Source organism: Amblyraja radiata, chromosome 5 (genome assembly GCF_010909765.2).
Source record: "Amblyraja radiata isolate CabotCenter1 chromosome 5, sAmbRad1.1.pri, whole genome shotgun sequence".
Classification (NCBI taxonomy): Eukaryota; Metazoa; Chordata; class Chondrichthyes; order Rajiformes; family Rajidae; genus Amblyraja; species Amblyraja radiata.
This window is the reverse complement of record NC_045960.1, coordinates 83,317,001-83,333,953: the sequence shown is the minus strand read 5'-3', so window position 1 is coordinate 83,333,953 and position 16,953 is coordinate 83,317,001. Positions and strand designations below refer to the sequence as shown.

General features: G+C 43.7%; 1 protein-coding gene across 9 annotated transcripts in view; it reads left to right on the top strand.

Annotated features, from left to right (window-relative positions):
• The first annotated feature begins 6,292 nt into the window (after positions 1-6,292).
• Positions 6,293-16,953, top strand: part of kidins220 (kinase D interacting substrate 220) — a 99,285-nt gene continuing 88,624 nt past the window's right edge. For 5 of the 9 annotated variants that reach the window (XM_033021636.1, XM_033021630.1, XM_033021633.1 and 2 more), the window contains exon 1: positions 6,293-6,423. The gene's annotated coding sequence lies outside the window, so the exon portion shown is untranslated. Of the gene's footprint in view, positions 6,424-7,278; positions 7,418-16,953 lie in introns of those variants that run through there. The other 4 variants (XM_033021634.1, XM_033021637.1, XM_033021631.1 and 1 more) reach the window with 4 other exon arrangements.

The following is a 16,953-nucleotide window of genomic DNA, read 5'->3' as shown; positions in this document are numbered from 1 at the left end:
TGATCATCCAACTCAGTATCCTATACCTCCCTTCTCTCCATACCCCCTGATCCCTTTAGCCACATCTAACTCCCTCTTAAATATAGCCAATGAATTGGCCTCACCTACTTTCTGTGGTAGAGAATTCCAGAGATTCACCACTCTGTGAAAAATGTTTTTCTCATCTCGGTCCTAAAAGATTTCCCCCTTATCCTTAAACTGTGACCCCTTGTTCTGGACTTCCCCAACATCGGGAACAATCTTCCTGCATCTAGCCTGTCCAACCCCTTAAGAATTTTGTAAGTTTCTATAAGATCCCCCCTCAATCTTCTAAATTCTAGCGAGTACAAGCCGAGTCTATCCAGTCTTCCTTCATATAAAAGTCCTGACATCCCAGGAATCAGTCTGGTGAACCTTCTCTGTACTCCCTCTACGGCAAGAATGTCTTTCCTCACATTAGGAGACCAAAACTGTATGCAATACTCCAGGTGTGGTCTCACCAAGACCCTGTACAACTGCAGTAGAACCTCCCTGCTCCTATACTCAAATCCTTTTGCTATGAATGCTAACATACCATTCGCTTTCTTCACTGACCGCTGCACCTGCATGCCTACTTTCAATGACTGGTGTACCATGACACCCAGGTCTCGTTGCATCTCCCCTTTTCCGAATCGGCCACAATTCAGATAATAGTCTACTTTCCTGTTTTTGCCACCAAAGTGGAAAACCTCACATTTATCCACATTATACTGCATCTGCCATGCATTTGCCCACTCACCCAACCTATCCAAGTCACCTTGCAGCCTCCTAGCATCCTCCTCACAGCTAACACTGCCCCCCAGCTTTGTGTCATCGGCAAACTTGGAGATGTTGCATTGAATTCCCTCGTCCAAATCATTAATATATATTGTAAATAGCTGGGGTCCCAGCACTGAGCCTTGCGGTACCCCACTAGTCACTGCCTGCATTGTGAAAAGGACCCGTTTACTCCTACTCTTTGCTTCCTGTCCGCCAGCCAGTTCTCTATCCACATCATACTGAACCCCCAATACCGTGTGCTTTAAGTTTGTATACTAATCTCTTATGTGGGACCTTGTCGAAAGCCTTCTGAAAGTCCAGATATAACACATCCACTGGTTCTCCCTTATCCACTCTACTAGTTACATCCTCGAAAAATTCTATAAGATTCGTCAGACATGATTTACCTTTCATAAATCCATGCTGACTTTGTCCAATGATTTCACCACTTTCCAAATATCCCATCTTTAATAACTGACTCTAGCAGTTTCCCCACTACCAATGTTAGACTAACTGGTCTGTAATTCCCCGTTTTCTCTCTCCCTCCCTTCTTAAAAAGTGGGGTTACATTAGCTACCCTCCAATCCTCAGGAACTACTACAGAATCTAAAGAGTTTTGAAAAATTATCACTAATGCATCCACTATTTCTGGGGCGGCTACTTCCTTAAGTACTCTGGGATGGAGCCTATCTGGCCCTGGGGATTTATTGGCTTTTAATCCATTCAATTTACCTAACACCACTTCCCGGCTAACCTGGATTTCACTCAGTTATTTACCTAACACCACTTCCCGGCTAACCTGGATTTCACTCAGTTAAAGAGCTAAGGATACATAAAATTAAATACAATTTTATTTTGGTCTTTGCAGACTCCTCTTCCTTGGTTGTAGACTTTCGTGGAAGGCATTAAATGAATGAATGAATGAATGAATGAATGAATAAGTTTATTGGCCAAGTATTCATATGCAAGGACAACATGACATACAGTCCACCCACAAGTGACAACATGACATACAGTGAAAATTAGGAATGACACATAAAACATTAATAATAAAACATTATTAATTATACATGTGAATTGAATAAAATACCAGGGCAAAAGGAGGCTACAGATTTTTGGTTATTGAGTCGAGTTCAATGTGTGTATTCAGACTTGAAGAAGGGTCTCGACCCGAAACGTCACCTATTCCTTCGTTCCATAGATGCTGCCTCACCCGCTGAGTTTCTCCAGCATTTTTAGCTACCAACTACTAATCCTGGCTCACTGCAGCAGACAGCACTGACACAGGGCTTTGAGTAAGCTGCACTTATGAGATGATTTGGCTTGTAGTAAAGCACCCTCTGTTGGAAGAAACAGGCAGTTCCTGGGCAATGTAAGATTTCTGTTCCAGAAAACTCTCTATTTTTAATTGCTACTCATGTACATATTACTCTACATATACTTGTACGTTTCAAGGCACAAAAGACTGCAGATACTGGAATCTTGAGCAAAACACAAAATGCTAGAGAAAGCGGGTCAGGCAGTATCTGAGGAGAGAATAGACAGGGAGTTTTGGGTTAGGACCCTTCATCATTCTGAAGAAGAATCCTGACCCAAGACATTACCTGTCCATTCCCTCCCCGAATGCTGCCTGACCAGCTAAGTTCCTCCTGCACTTTGTATTTTGTACTTGTATATTTCTTTCTTTCATTGGAAATGTTAGAATTCTAACACCCTAACACTACCCCTAATTTAACTAATGGAATATTTACTGAAAACCATGAAACATTTTTATTGTTACTTGAAAAATGCTTTTTAAAAAAAAGTATGGGGAAAATCTGCATAAAGTTAGTTAACTGTAAGTCGGGTCATCCATAACCCAGGGGAGCTCCTCTGCAGGTCAAGCTCAGAATTCTGTAATAGTAATAATGAGTTGCTGATACACCCTGGAACAATCAGTGAAGACATACCAGCAGCAGTACCACTTCAAAACACATTTTTAGTTAATAACTTCAGAGGAAGCCATACAAACGTCTTTTTTTACAACAAAAATTAGGAGAGCATGCATCTTTCATAGAATTGTGTAAACCTATTGCAAAATTAATTATTTCCTACTCAATGAATGAATGAATGAATGAATGAATACGTTTATTGTCATTGCACAATACTGTGCAACGAAATTCCATTACATCTCCTCCGGTTAAAAAAATACAAACACGACAACCATTGACACATATGTACACTTATTAGTAAAAAATAAATAGGTATTTTAAAAGAATTTAAAAGAATTTAAAAGAATTTGGCGGCATTTCTTAGAATTACATTTTGCTTCCCCAGCATTCTCTGTTGGAATTTAGCTCTTTTATCGCACATGGGTAGAAACTATTCTTTAGTCTACCGGTGCGAGCCTTCAGAGTCCTGAATCGCCTCCCAGAGGGTAGCAGAGTAAAAAGGTGGTTGGCAGGGTGGGATGTGTCCTGCTTGATATTTGTGGCCCGGCGCAAGCATCGGGCCCTATATATGTCATCCAAGGAGGGCAGTTGGGCGTTTGTAATGTTCTGCGCAGTTTTTATAATTCCCTGCAACGCCCTCCTCTCAGCCACAGTACAGCTAGCAAACCACACCAGGATTCCATAGGAGAGGATACTCTCCACGGCGCATCGGTAGAAGGACAACAGCAGCGGCTGCGAGACGTTTGCTCTCCGCAGAGACCTCAGGAAATACAGCCGCTGATGTGACTTCCTCACGAGAGTGACGGTGTTCATTTGCCATTTAAGGTCCTGGGAGATGTTTATTCCCAGGAACTTAAAGCCAGTGACTCTCTCCACCATGTCTCCTTTGATGTATAAAGGAGCAGGTTCCTCTCCTCTTCCTCCTGAAGTCAACGACCAGCTCTTTTGTCTTCGATGGATTGAGTACCAGGTTGTTTTTGGTACACCAGACAGTCAGTTTTTGGACTTCATCCCTGTAGGCAGACTCGTCGTTGTTGTTTATCAGTCCCACCACAGTCGTGTCGTCCGCAAACTTAATGATCCTATTTGTACTGTGTGTTGGTATACAATCATAAGTTTATATTGTGTACAAAATGGGACTCAGCACACAACCTTGTGGCGCTCCTGTGCTGAGCGTCAGGACTGGGGAGTAATTGGACCCCATCCTGCCACATAACGGATTGGTTTAAGATTCCCTCACACTGCCTCTTTTCAGGCAAGACTTTGTACCAATAGAGTTACAGGTCTCAGGGATAGTTATCTTCCCTGTTGCTTTCTCAATGGCCGAATCAACTCCTCCATGCTTTCTTCAGACCTACATCGCGAGGAGGCCTGCTAATCAGGTACTCTGGCCAGGGGAGGCTTATATCAACTCTGGCTGGTTCAGGCAAAATAGCTCTGGAACTGGGGCTGCAGATAATTCTCTGCACAGGGTTATATGGAAAACCGCTGAGAGGATTGTGGAGGTTGGCACTGCTGTCTTACATCAATGCCAGTGTCATTCCAGGATTTGTACAAGAGGGGGTCAACATTGCTGCGATGATTTAAGCAAAAGACCAAGAATGCCAGGGAATGTGTTTTTACAGGAAATCATAGGCTTGTTTTGACACCAACACATGAGCTGTTTGTGACTTCCTGTACACATTGAGTCTCTGCTGAACAGACCGATTCTTCCAGAACAGATGATTATATCAGAGAAACCCTGAGGTTAGAGTACATCTTTGGGCAATGTTGTGGCATCAGCAAATGGGCAATGGCAGTTCTGAACATCAAACTCAGTCAATGGACAATCTAGATAAACAAGGAACAGAAGGCTGGAACAGAAGGCTTTGTTGACAGGGCAATATAAAACACTGGAGCATAAACAATGTCATAGATCTGTTGGCCTGAATGACCCAGGTTTGTGTTGTAAATACTTTATAAACTGAATTTAAGTATGTGTGGCTTCCTCAAAAGAACCTTGTTAATAAAACATAATACCTAGTTCTAGTAGTGCAATCTGAAATCCCAAAATGTGATATAACTCTCGCTCTTTGGATAAGATTTTAATTTGTGAGCCTCAGAACTTCCCTTTTCTTGACAAGAATGCGGTCAGGAGGTTATGTTAAGAATAGGACCAGGAGTATGCCATATGGAAGCCAAACCTGCTCCACAATTTACCTAGATCATGGCTGATCTGATCTCAGCCAGAATGCTGCTTTCCTGTCCAACGCCCATTCCTCTTGACTCCCTTGCAGCTTAAGAAAAGTCTATTTTGGCGTTAAGTCTGATTGAGGAGCCTGAAGGAAGGTGGCGGTGTACTATGGAATGAAATTAGAGGGGACAGAATTTTGGCAAGGGGAAAGATATGGGGAATGGGAGGTTGCTGAAGCCCAAAGGAGCCTGGAAGGGAAAGATTACATTCAATAACAGGCCCCCTGCGTCACTCCTTCTGCTTCTCTTGGACTTCCAGTACCTTTACCCACAGCACTATTCCCCCATCTCACTTAATGCCCTCTCCCTCACGCCATTCCCTCGAGTGTTTTATAGTCACATGCACCAGAATGGAACAATGAAATTCTTATTTGCTGCAGATTTACTGGCATGTTAAAGCAACAACACAAGAATATAATAAACCGATACAATACATCAATTTATCAATTATACTAGGTAACTGGGCCATAAAAGTGCAGACTGAAATAGGTGGTTAAAATTTAATAAAAAGGAACTGCAGATGCTAGCTTATAGACATAAAATGCTGGAGTAATTCATTGGGTCAAGCAGCATCTCTGGAGAAAATGGCCAGATGGCGTTTCAGGTTGGAACCCTTCTTCAGACCGAAAGATGTGGTAGAATTGCTCTTCAATATCTACACACCCATTCGAGTCTCCATTAGTTCCCCCCTTTTCATCAGCCCCTCACTTCTCCATCAGGTCATTCCCTCCTTCCCTCCATCCATCAGCCCCTCACTTCTCCATCAGGTCACTCCCTCCATCCATCGGCCCCTCACTTCTCCATCAGGTCATTCCCTCCATCCATCGGCCCCTCACTTCTCCATCAGGTCATTCCCTCCTTCCTTCCATCCACCAGCCCCTCACTTTTTCATGCGGTCCGTCCCTCCCTCCATCAGCCCCTTACTTCTGCATTTTGTCGGCCGCTCGCTCTTCATCAGCCCTTCACTTATCCAGTAAGTCTGTCCCTCCATCAACCCCTCACTTCGCCATCAGGTCCCTACCTCCCTCAATCACATCCTCATCAGCCCCTCACAGGGCTCTTAAAAATAGCGGAGTCAGGGGATATGTGGAGAAGGCAGGAACTGATTGGGGATGATCAGCCATGATTACATTGAATGGCGGTGCTGGCTCGAAGGGCCGAATGGCCTACTCCTGCACCTAATGTCTATTGTCACATCCCCATCAGCCCCTCTCTCCCTCCATCAGGTCCCTCTCTCCCTCCATCAGACCCCTCACTCTCCCTCCATCAGGTCCCTCTCTCCCTCCATCACATCTCATCTCCATCAGCCCCCCCCCCCCCCCCCACTCCCACTCCCCACTTACCCGGTCCCATGACGTAATGCGGCCAGACCACGTGATCGATGTTTGGGTCCTAGCAAAATGGCCGCGTCCGTGGAGGAGCTGTCACCAGGACAATGAAGAAAACGTAACAACGCCTTGTTGAGAGAAGTTGCTGATCGATGGTGAGTGAAGAGACTTGAAATGAGTGGCCTGTTGGCTTTTTCTCGCTGCGAGCTAGGCTGGGTAATGGTTGCCGAACGGTCGCGAGCCGACATTTCTAACCGATTCGTCCGTTTGCTGCTCGTTTGAAAACGGCTGCGGGCATTGTTACGTGCGGGCGAGCCGGGGTTCGGGTGGCCGGGCATTGTGACGTGCGGGCGAGCCGGGGTTCAGGTGGCCGGGCGTTGTGACGTGCGGGCGAGCCGGGGTTCGGGTGGCCGGGCATTGTGACGTGCGGGCGAGCCGGGGTTCGGGTGGCCGGGCATTGTGACGGATAGGCGAGCCGGGGTTCGGGTGGCCGGGCATTGTGACGTGCGGGCGAGCCGGGGTTCGGGTGGCCGGGCGTTGTGACGTGCGGGCGAGCCGGGGTTCGGGTGGCCGGGCATTGTGACGGATAGGCGAGCCGGTGTTCAGGTGGCCGGGCATTGTTACGTGCGGGCGAGCCGGGGTTCGGGTGGCCGGGCATTGTTACGTGCGGGCGAGCCGGGGTTCGGGTGGCCGGGCATTGTGACGTGCGGGCTAGGTGGGGTTCGGGTGGCCGGGCATTGTGACGGATAGGCGAGCAGGTGTTCAGGTGGCCGGGCATTGTCAAGTGCGGGCGAGCCGGGGGTTCGGGTGGCCGGGCATTGTGACGTGCGGGCTAGGTGGGGTTCGGGTGGCCGGGCATTGTGACGTGCTGGAGAGCCGGGCATTGTGACGGATGGGCCGAGCCAGGGTTCGGGTGGCCGGGCATTGTGACGTGCGGGAGAGCCGGGCATTGTGACGGATGGGGTAGCTGGGGTTCGGGTGGCCGGGCATTGTGACGGGGTGGGCGAGCCAGGCATTGTGACGTGCGTGCCCGCCGGGGTTCGGGCGGCGGTGGACGTGCAAACAACACAAATTCTGGATCAGCCGCTCCAGTATGTAGATTACATTGGGAGGCAACGGGTCTGCTGTAGCCTGGAGAGAAAATAGCAGGTGCGTTGGTGTGCTGTAATTATGTACCTGATGACTCAACTAATTGGTTATATGTTTAGAATGTTTCTTTAAATTCATTTTTTTTGGTGTAATTGCCTCTTTGGAATAAATGAAATACACGGCGTTGAATCATTTAAAAAATAAGTGGCATGCATTTTATATGGTAATTTTTATATCCATTATTGCTAAGAAAATTTGTAAACAAAATATTCAAGCAGGTCCCTTCAACCTGGTAATGATCTGGTAAATGTAAAATGTAATATCGATACTTTGTAGACATGGTATCAAGGGCATATTGTCCATTGGGTAGACTCAACTAAATTATGTCCTGATGGATCTTCCTTTCATTGGGGAGAATTTCATTCACTGTATTTTCTGTTTATCCATTGTTATCGTGCTTTTATGGTTGCTGTAGGTAAAGATTGTAAAATTGTATTTCTGGTTGATGGAGATCATGTGTACATCATGAGAAGAAAGTCGACAGGCTGTTCAGAGAGCATGTTGGATTGTTAAATGGGGATGAAAGATGGAGGAGTGGGAAACAACAGTGCAACTTGCAGCCAACATTTGGAGAATGTGGAACTAGTTCCTGCAGAATATGGAACCAGCTCAATCAGCACCGTTCAATTTTCTTCTTGCATGTCTCTACATTTTCAACATTTTTTAACTTGACAGAAGTTTTCTTGCTGCACAGAAAAATAAGCATTTTTAAGGTTGTCTATCTGTCTCTTTAACTGCATAGGCATTTATCAAGATTATGGTTGACCTGCTACTTGGGCTTCATCTCCATGCATTAGCCATGTAACTCCTGTGCCCCTTAATATCCAGAAATCCGTACATTTCTGCTTTAAATTAACTGAGCCACTACTGCCCTCTGTGATGAGAATGCCAGATGATAAACCCTATGAGTGAAAAATTCCCATCTCAGTCCTAAATCTACCCCTTATTCTGAGATGTTTAAGAAGGAACCGCAGATACTGGAAAAATCGAAGGTAGACAAAATGCTGGAGAAACTCAGCGGGTGAGGCAGCATCTATGGAGAGAAGGAATAGGCGATGTTTCGGGTCGAGAAGGGTCCCGACCTGAAACATCGCCTATTCCTTCTCTTCATAGATGCTGCCTCACCCGCTGAGTTTCTCCAGCATTTTTGTCTACCCTCATTCTGAGATGGTGAGCCCCAGTTCAGGACCCCCACTATGAGAAAGGCTCACTGCATCCAGCCAATAAAGCTCTGAAAGATATTTGTAAGTTTCACTGAGGCGATGTCTGATTGTTCCAACCCCTAGAGACTGCAAGCCTGTACTATATTTCTCCTCATTCAGCAAATCTGCTATTTCTGGAATCAGTCCAGTGTAAATTTTGCTGCACTTCCTCATTGTCCTGCTTTCTTTTTCAGATAAAAAACTGTATATAATCCTGAGAGTGCAGCTTCCTCCAGGCGTTGCACAATTGCAACAAGATTTATTTACTCCAGAAGTTAAATCTTACCATTTCCCTTTCTAAGCAAACGTAGACTGGGCGATCGTTTCACGGAACACCTTCGCTCAGCCCACCTGAACCTACCTGATCTCTAGGTTGACGGACATTCACCTTCCCATTCCTACACAGACCTTTCTGACCTAGGTCTCCTTCATTGTCAGAGTGAGGCTAAATGCAAATTGGAGAAACAGCATCTCATATTTCGCTTGGGCAGTTTACATTAAATATTAATTTCTCTCACTTCAGGTAGCCCCGGTATTCCCTCTCTCTCTATCCCTCACCCACCCAAGTTGTACTAGCTTCTCCTTTTCACCCTACGAAACAGCTAACAATGGCCTGTTTCCTTTATCATCGTTACTTTTTTGCATATCTTTTATTCATTGTTCTTTATCTCTCCACATCCTCGACTATATCTCATGTTTCCCTTATCCCTAACCAGTCTGAAGAAGGGTCTCGACCCGAAACATCACCCATTCCTTCTCTCCAGAGATGCTGCCTGTCCCGCTGAATTACTCCAGGTTTTTGTGTCTTTCTTTTGGTGAATCTGCATGTTTGCTTTCAGTGATTTGTGTACAAGTACACATAGTGTGAATATCAAAACTGCCCCATCTCTTTCTGAAGAAGGGTCATGACCCGAAATCTCACCTATCTATAATTCTCGAGAGATGCTGTCTGATCTGCTGAGCGACTCCAGCACTTTTGTGTATTAACCAGCATCTACAGATCTTTGTTTCTACTAATCTCTCAGCTTTACTATTTTCTGCACCAAACTGGATGATCTCACAGTTTTTCACACTATATTCCATCTGCTACCTTCTTGCCCGATTACATAGCTTCCATATGCACCAATCCAACCTGGTTTAGTGCATACATCCCACACCTGTAATACCTGATTTCATCCGTTTATTCATTTGGAACAGTGCACAAAAGGTTTTATTTAACTAAAGCTAATTCTGTATATTCCAAAAAATATCAGTATTTTGAAAATTGTTATGTGGATGTTTAAAAAAATATTATATGGTTAGATGCTGATTAAAACTCACTTTCCTCACTTCTGTATGACTAAAAGTCATGTAATTTAAGTGTTTTATTACATAGGCAGCCTACATGATGACAATTAATTGCAGGCTTTTGGAGTATGTTGGTGAATCTGCAATGCAAATGTTTGAAGAATAATCTCTAACAATTCACTTTTGAAATCCAAAAGTGGCTTACACCAAGTATTTTGCTTAGTTTAATATAGTTTATTGTTGTAAGGTGTATACCGAGGTACCATGAATAGCTTTTGTTTCTGTGCTATCGAGTCAAAGACTGTACATGAATACATTCAAACCATCCCCAGTGTACAGATAAAGGTTAAATGGTACAACATATAGTGCGATATAACATTGAAGTCAGATAAAGTCTGATTAAAGATAGTTAAAACATCTCCAATGAGGTAGATGGGAAGTCAAAACTGCATTCTAGCTGATGAGAGGATCGTTCAGTTGCCTGATGACAGCTGGGAAGAAATTGTTCCTGATTCTGGAGGTATGCATTTTCAACCTTCTGTACCTCTTGCCTGACGGGAAAGGGGAGAAGAAGGAGTTACGTTGGCAGCCTCGCAAAGGCAGAGTGAAGTATAGATGGAGTCAATGGATGAGAGGCTGGTTTGTGTGATGGCCTGGGCTACATCCACAACTCTCTGCAGTTTCTTTCAGTCTTGGATGGAGCCATTCCCAAACCAGGATGTGTTGCATTCCGATAAGATGTATTCTATGACACATCTGTAGAAGCTGGTGAGGGATGTTGGGGACAGGCTGACCTTCCTAAGCCTTCTACAGAAGTAGAGGCGTTAGTGTGCTTTCGACCATCTCTACTTCAGGTCCATCAATGTAGAATGGTGGATTTTGTGTCTACCTTTGATTTAAACCAGCATCTGCAGTTTTTTCCTACACAATGAATACTGGTATGTGTTGCTTTGCTTCCTGAAGTCAATCGCAATCTCCTTTGTCTTGCTGACATCGAGGGAGAGGTTCTGACTGGTTGCATCGTGGCCTGGTTCGGCAACTTGAACGTCCAGGAGCGAAAAAGACTACAAAAAGTTGTGACCGCTGCCCAGTCCATCACCGACTTTGACCTCCCCACTGTCGAAGGGATCTATCGTAGTTGCTGCCTCAAATAGGCTGCCAAAATCATCAAGGACCCACACCATGCTGCCACACACTCATCTCACCATTGCCATTAGGAAGAAGGTACAGGAGCCTGAAAACTGTAACGTCCAGGTTCAGGAGCAGCTTCGTCCCTACAGCCATCAGGCTATTAAACACTACAATGAATAAGCTCCGAGCTCTGAAAGACTATATTATTTGTTATTTGCACTATATTTGTTATTTAATGAACTTTTACTTTTTTTTCTCTTCCCCCGTTATGTACTATGTTTACATATTCACATATTCTGTTGTGCTGCAGCAAGTAAGAATTTCATTGTCCCATCCGGGACATATGACAATAAAACACTCTTGTCTTGACTCTTGAGGTTGTAGTATTGGCACCAGGTTACAAGATTCTCAATCTCCTTTCTGTTCTCGGTCTCGTTTTTTTTGTAGCCATCTTTCATTATAACAAATGGTGTGCTATTCTCCGTCCATAGGAATACATTATACCAAGAATCCACTATACTGCATCTTTTAGATGTATGCATTTTCCTTAATGAAGCATCTTTCAAGATTGCATTAAACAAAGGTTCCCTGTAATTGTCAACTTAACTGAGTTCCTTAAGGGCCTGTCCCACTTGGCGATTATTTCGGATTATATTTCCGATTTATTGCTATATACCATACATGCCATATATTTCCTGGATGAGATTGGGCTAAAACATGATTTTTTTAATGTTGTCCAAGATTTCTCTCTTATGTTTCCTAACCACGTGGAAGAAAGCCATTTGGCTCATTAAGTCTATGGAGATTTTCAGACAATCACATTCCCCAATTTATTTCAAACAATCCCAGTCCACTACTTATTTCCATGTAATCCATTTGCTCTCAAATGCCTATCAACTCCCACCCTGATTCACCAACCATCCACCTACATTTGGGGTCATTTACAGCACCAACAAAGAACCAACAAGCAAAGAATGTCACTGTGACTTGTCACATGTGACAATAAAGCATTAATTCATTCATTCAGTATTCATTCATTCAATCAACTAGCATGTCTTTTGGTATGGTTGGAAATTGGAACACCCAGAGGAAAAGGCAAGCAGGCAGAGGACTGGATTGAATCTGGCAGTCTGTGAGGCAACACTGCAACCTGCTGCACACTGTGTTGGCATCTTTTGATGTGCAGAAATATCGTAAACATTTCACTGCATTTGCAATTGAAATTATACATTGGGCACCTGCCAAACATGGCGGGATAGTAGATTTTAAAAAGGATAGCAAGATAGACTGCTGGAGAAGCTTAGGGAGGGAATTATAGAATTTAGTGCTGTGTCGGGTGAAGACAGTTAAATGTGAAAATCAGTTAAATTCAAGGATGATCGATGGAGGAATCCTATTATGGAAGAGATTTGTGAAAGTAAGTGTAAATTTACAGAAAGATTTGGAAAAATGGGGTGAGTTTTAAAATTGTGCCTTTGTTTCTCCAGGAGTTAAAACAGGTCAACATCTGTATTACATTTTGAAGCCTCATTATGCGGGTTTTAATATTGGTTCCTAGGAGAATTAGATGTTGTTTGCGCATTGTACATTTTGTTTTGGAATATAATGGCATTTCATTTTTGTTATTTATTCTTCATAAATATTTACAGTTCAGATTTTTAAATATTTGGAGATTTTGCTTTCTATTGTGTCTAAAATGCTACATTTTCAATTTTTCTTATTCTCAGATAAAACAGATAAATACCTTCAGGGATGTATAATATATGTTTGATATGTCACTGCAATTTTGCATCTTTCTAAAAAATAGCATTTACTTAACATATTTTGGCATCTTTATTGATTTAATTTGTGGTTTTTGGGTCAATTTGAGAAGTCCATCTGTCAAGATTCCAGAAGCAACGGGAGATTGTAAACATTATTTAAATTTTAATATTCAAAATGATTGAACTCCTTGTTTGGGCATTCTTTTTCATACAGCAGATTGTCAAAGTGGATAAAGACAAATCTGCGTTTGTGGTTTTATATTTCTTGCAGCCAGAAAGGAAATCACATGAGCTGCAGAGCAGAATTGAGATAATTGGAAGGGTATTGTATTCATATATTATTTATTCCCAGGTTGAATTTTCCATTGCAGCATTTGTACGGTATTGAATTTTATTGTGTTATGAGCATTTTGTTGTCTTCAGATGCATAAAATATCAAGGAGTGTCTTGAATGAATGCAATTTAAATTGCACAGTCCTATTTTATTGTGGTTTGAAAAACTAAATTAATTTAACTTGCAGTTTTCCAAGTTTATTGAAATACTTCTCATAATGTAGAGGTTGTTATGATTTGTCCTGACATTTAGTAAACATGGTTGCACAAAAACAATTGCTTCATTGGGTAATGTGCTATTTAAATAACTGTTATTACAACTGTTTGTTTAACATATACACATGCAACTGTTTCATAATCATGAATTTGTTAATTTAAAGCTGAAAAATATAAAAGCTTCTTTTTCATAATTACCATAATTCACTTCAAATTTGCAGATCACAACAAAAAACAATAGATACACACAGTGGCCTGAGCAACGTCAAATTATTGTGGGGAATGTAGCATGATTTGAAGAAGGGAGATGCAGTCAAGACTGCGAAAATGCTTATATAATTGCAAATGCAATTTTTAAATGTTCTTTGAAGCCAAAGTGCTTAGGGGCACGCACTATATGGAAATTGGAATAGTAAAAATGTATGCTTGCATGGAAAAACACTCAAGTAGTTCTGTGGAGCAAACCTTTGCAATAATGGACAACGAGGGAGAGGATGCCTGTTATTGACGATTGTTCACTATGACCGAGTGTGGGAGTAACGTTTAACCCAAGGCCGGGAGGGAGAAACCCACCAGTGGGTCGGGTTTAAACAAGCAGGAATTCACCGGCTGGGGTGCTGTATAACCCCCGGCCCCACACACGGTGCATCAGAGACATGTCTGATACTCATGCCGCCTTCATGCTGCTCTCTCTCTCCACTCCTGCAACTGGAAGCGCCGGCCTGTTGGGTAACTGGCGGGAGTAATGGGGGGGAGGGCAACGGGAGCCTCAATGTGCCATATCGTGGTCCATTATTGCGAGGGGTTACAGTATTTTATATGTTTTTGTAGATTTCACCAGTACTGTTCAATAAAAAGGCTGCCAACATCATCAAAGACCCACACCATCCTTGCCACACACTCCTCTCTCTGTTGCCATCGGGAAGAAGGTTTAGGAGCTTGAAATCTGGAACAACCAGGTTCAGGAACAGCTTCTTCCCCACAGCCATCAGGCTATTAAACACAACATCAAACAAGCTCTGAACAATATTATTATGATTGCATTTTATCTGTTTATTTATTGTGTATATGTGTGGTCTATGGTATAGAGATACACTGAACTTTTATCTCCTGTTCTGTATTATGTTTACATATTCTGTTGTGCTGCAGCAAGTAAGAATTTCATTGTCCTATCTGGGACACATGACAATAAAACTCTCTTGACTCTTGACTCTTTTCAATCGTTTTTAAATATCCCCAGCATATCTTATCTTAGAATACTGAGTTATTAATATGGGGACTTGCAGGTTTAGTGAGAATCCCAACACACAGAGCCAGATCATGCTGGAAAATTACAGCATGTTAATGACAAACATAGTCATTAATGCATAATTCAGCCTGTAACTTCACTAGATTGGGAGTTATTGTGAATTTCCAAAATTTGCTGGTCAGTTTACATGGCTCTGTTGTGTTCCAAAATTCAAATGCATCATGCCTTTTGCTACCTAGATATTTCTGGAAATTTCTGGATTTGCTCATTAACTGCCCATTAAACTCTCTATGGAAATTTTGAGCTTGGTAGTTTATACAACGTTAATTAAATTCCATGACTGAATAAAGAGAGTTTGCGCAGTTCAATGCCATTCCTCATGAAGTCAATGGTTAAAAGATATTTAATTTCCTTCACCATTTCTTTCCTGATCTGATTTCCCCCTCTTTGCCAAAGAGAGCAAAGACTAAAGGAGCATAACTTTAGCTAAACCTGGGCCTTTTAGTTTACTTTATAATTTTAGTTTAGCGATGCAGCGTAGAAACAGGCCCTTCGGCCCACTGAGTCCGCACCGACCAGCAAGGGACAGTTTACAATTTTTACCAAGCTAGGGAGTAGGGGCACCGCATGTTCGCAGCCTCTGCCTACAGACTGTCTGTTTTTCCATTAAAAATTTTTTTTTAGTCTGTTTAAAAAATGTGTGTTGGAGTATTTCTTAGTATTTTTATGTGGGGGAGGTGGTAAGGGGTAAGGGGGAAACTGTTTCCCAGTCTGTTACCAAGCGGTAAGGGGGAAACTGTTTCCCAGTCACTTCCTGGCGAGGATGCGACTATTCTCCGAGTCGCGTCCTCACCCCCCCCTCCCCCATGCAGCATACCATTTGGATTGGCGCGGCCTTTCCTGCCGGAGACCGACCAGAGCTTCGGCAGCGGTGCTGCACTGATTTGCCATCACGGAGCGGGCGATGCCTTACCTGGGATCGTCGTTTGAAGCTCCGGAGTGTTGGGCCTGCTGCTTCAACATCGTGGAGCTGTGGTTTGCGGAGCTTCCAGCCGCGGGCGGCGCAGACTTCAACATCGCGGAGTCCTGGGATCCCATTTGCCGAGGACCGCCAGTGTGCATCTCCGCCCAGCTCGGCCTGTGGACTTCGGGAGCCGCTGTCTCTGGTAAGAAGTGGCCGATTCGGAAGTCCAAGCCGCTGAGAATGTTCTTCCGTTCCGACGTTGGAGTTTCATCATACCGACGAGAGGGCCTAAACATCGGGCCACCCGTAGCGGCGACTGCGGGGGGCTCAGGAGGCCCTGACCACGGGTGAACAACAAAGGAGGATGACTGAACTTTGGTGCCTTCCCTCACAGTGGGAAACTTTGATTCCGCTGTGTGGGGATGTTTATGTTAAAGTCTATCGTGTGTTGTGTTTTTTTTATTCATATCGCTGTATGGTGACCCCAAATTTCACTGTACCAATTGGTGCATGTGACAATAAATGTCTCTTGTCTTGTCTCTTGTCTCTAATTAGCCTACAAACTTGTACATCTTTGAAATGTGGGTGGAAACCAGAGCATCCAGAGAAATCCCATGCAGGTCATGGTGAGAATGTACAAACCCTCGATAGACAGCACCCAAGGTCGGGATCGAACCGGGTCTGTGGCCCTGTAAGGCAACAACTCTACCACTGTGCCACCCTAGTGTTAGGGTTTCACATGTGTATACACTATATCTGCCAAGCATTTTGTAGCACAATCGTTCCTTCAGCTTCCTTTTTTAAGTACTGGCATGAAAAAGAATGCCAGTTCTCTGCACTTGGAACATCCAGCAGTGAAGTGCCATCTCTTCTACCTCCAAAGGGAATTCACCTCCATCATCACAATCGTGGTCTACATCCTGACCCGGGTTGACACCCTAGCACTGGACGATCTGCACACTGTGGTCAACAACCCTCATGGCATACCTTAACCAACACCTTTCCCATTAAACTCAACTTCAACAAGGTCAGTTTAAATAAGTTACTTCCTAGCGACCACCAGCATGTGTCCTTCAGAACCAGAGGGTCAAACACTCAGAGCCATTGCTATTCCACCATCAAAAATGCCCATCGCTCCCTCCCTCACCCTCACTTTGAAATCCAACCACCTGCCTCTTCTCCATCTTGCTGCGTATAGCCAGTGACTGAAGATAATAGCTCCAGCAGTGAGGATGCACAGAGCTGGTCAGTGGAGGCAGAGAAATGATTCTGTGATTGCTTGGATTCCATAGACTGGCGGAGTCTAAGTACTCTGCAATGGACCTGAACTAATATGTCACAGTTGTTGCCGACTTCATAAGGAAATGTGTGGAGGAATGTGATCCCACCAA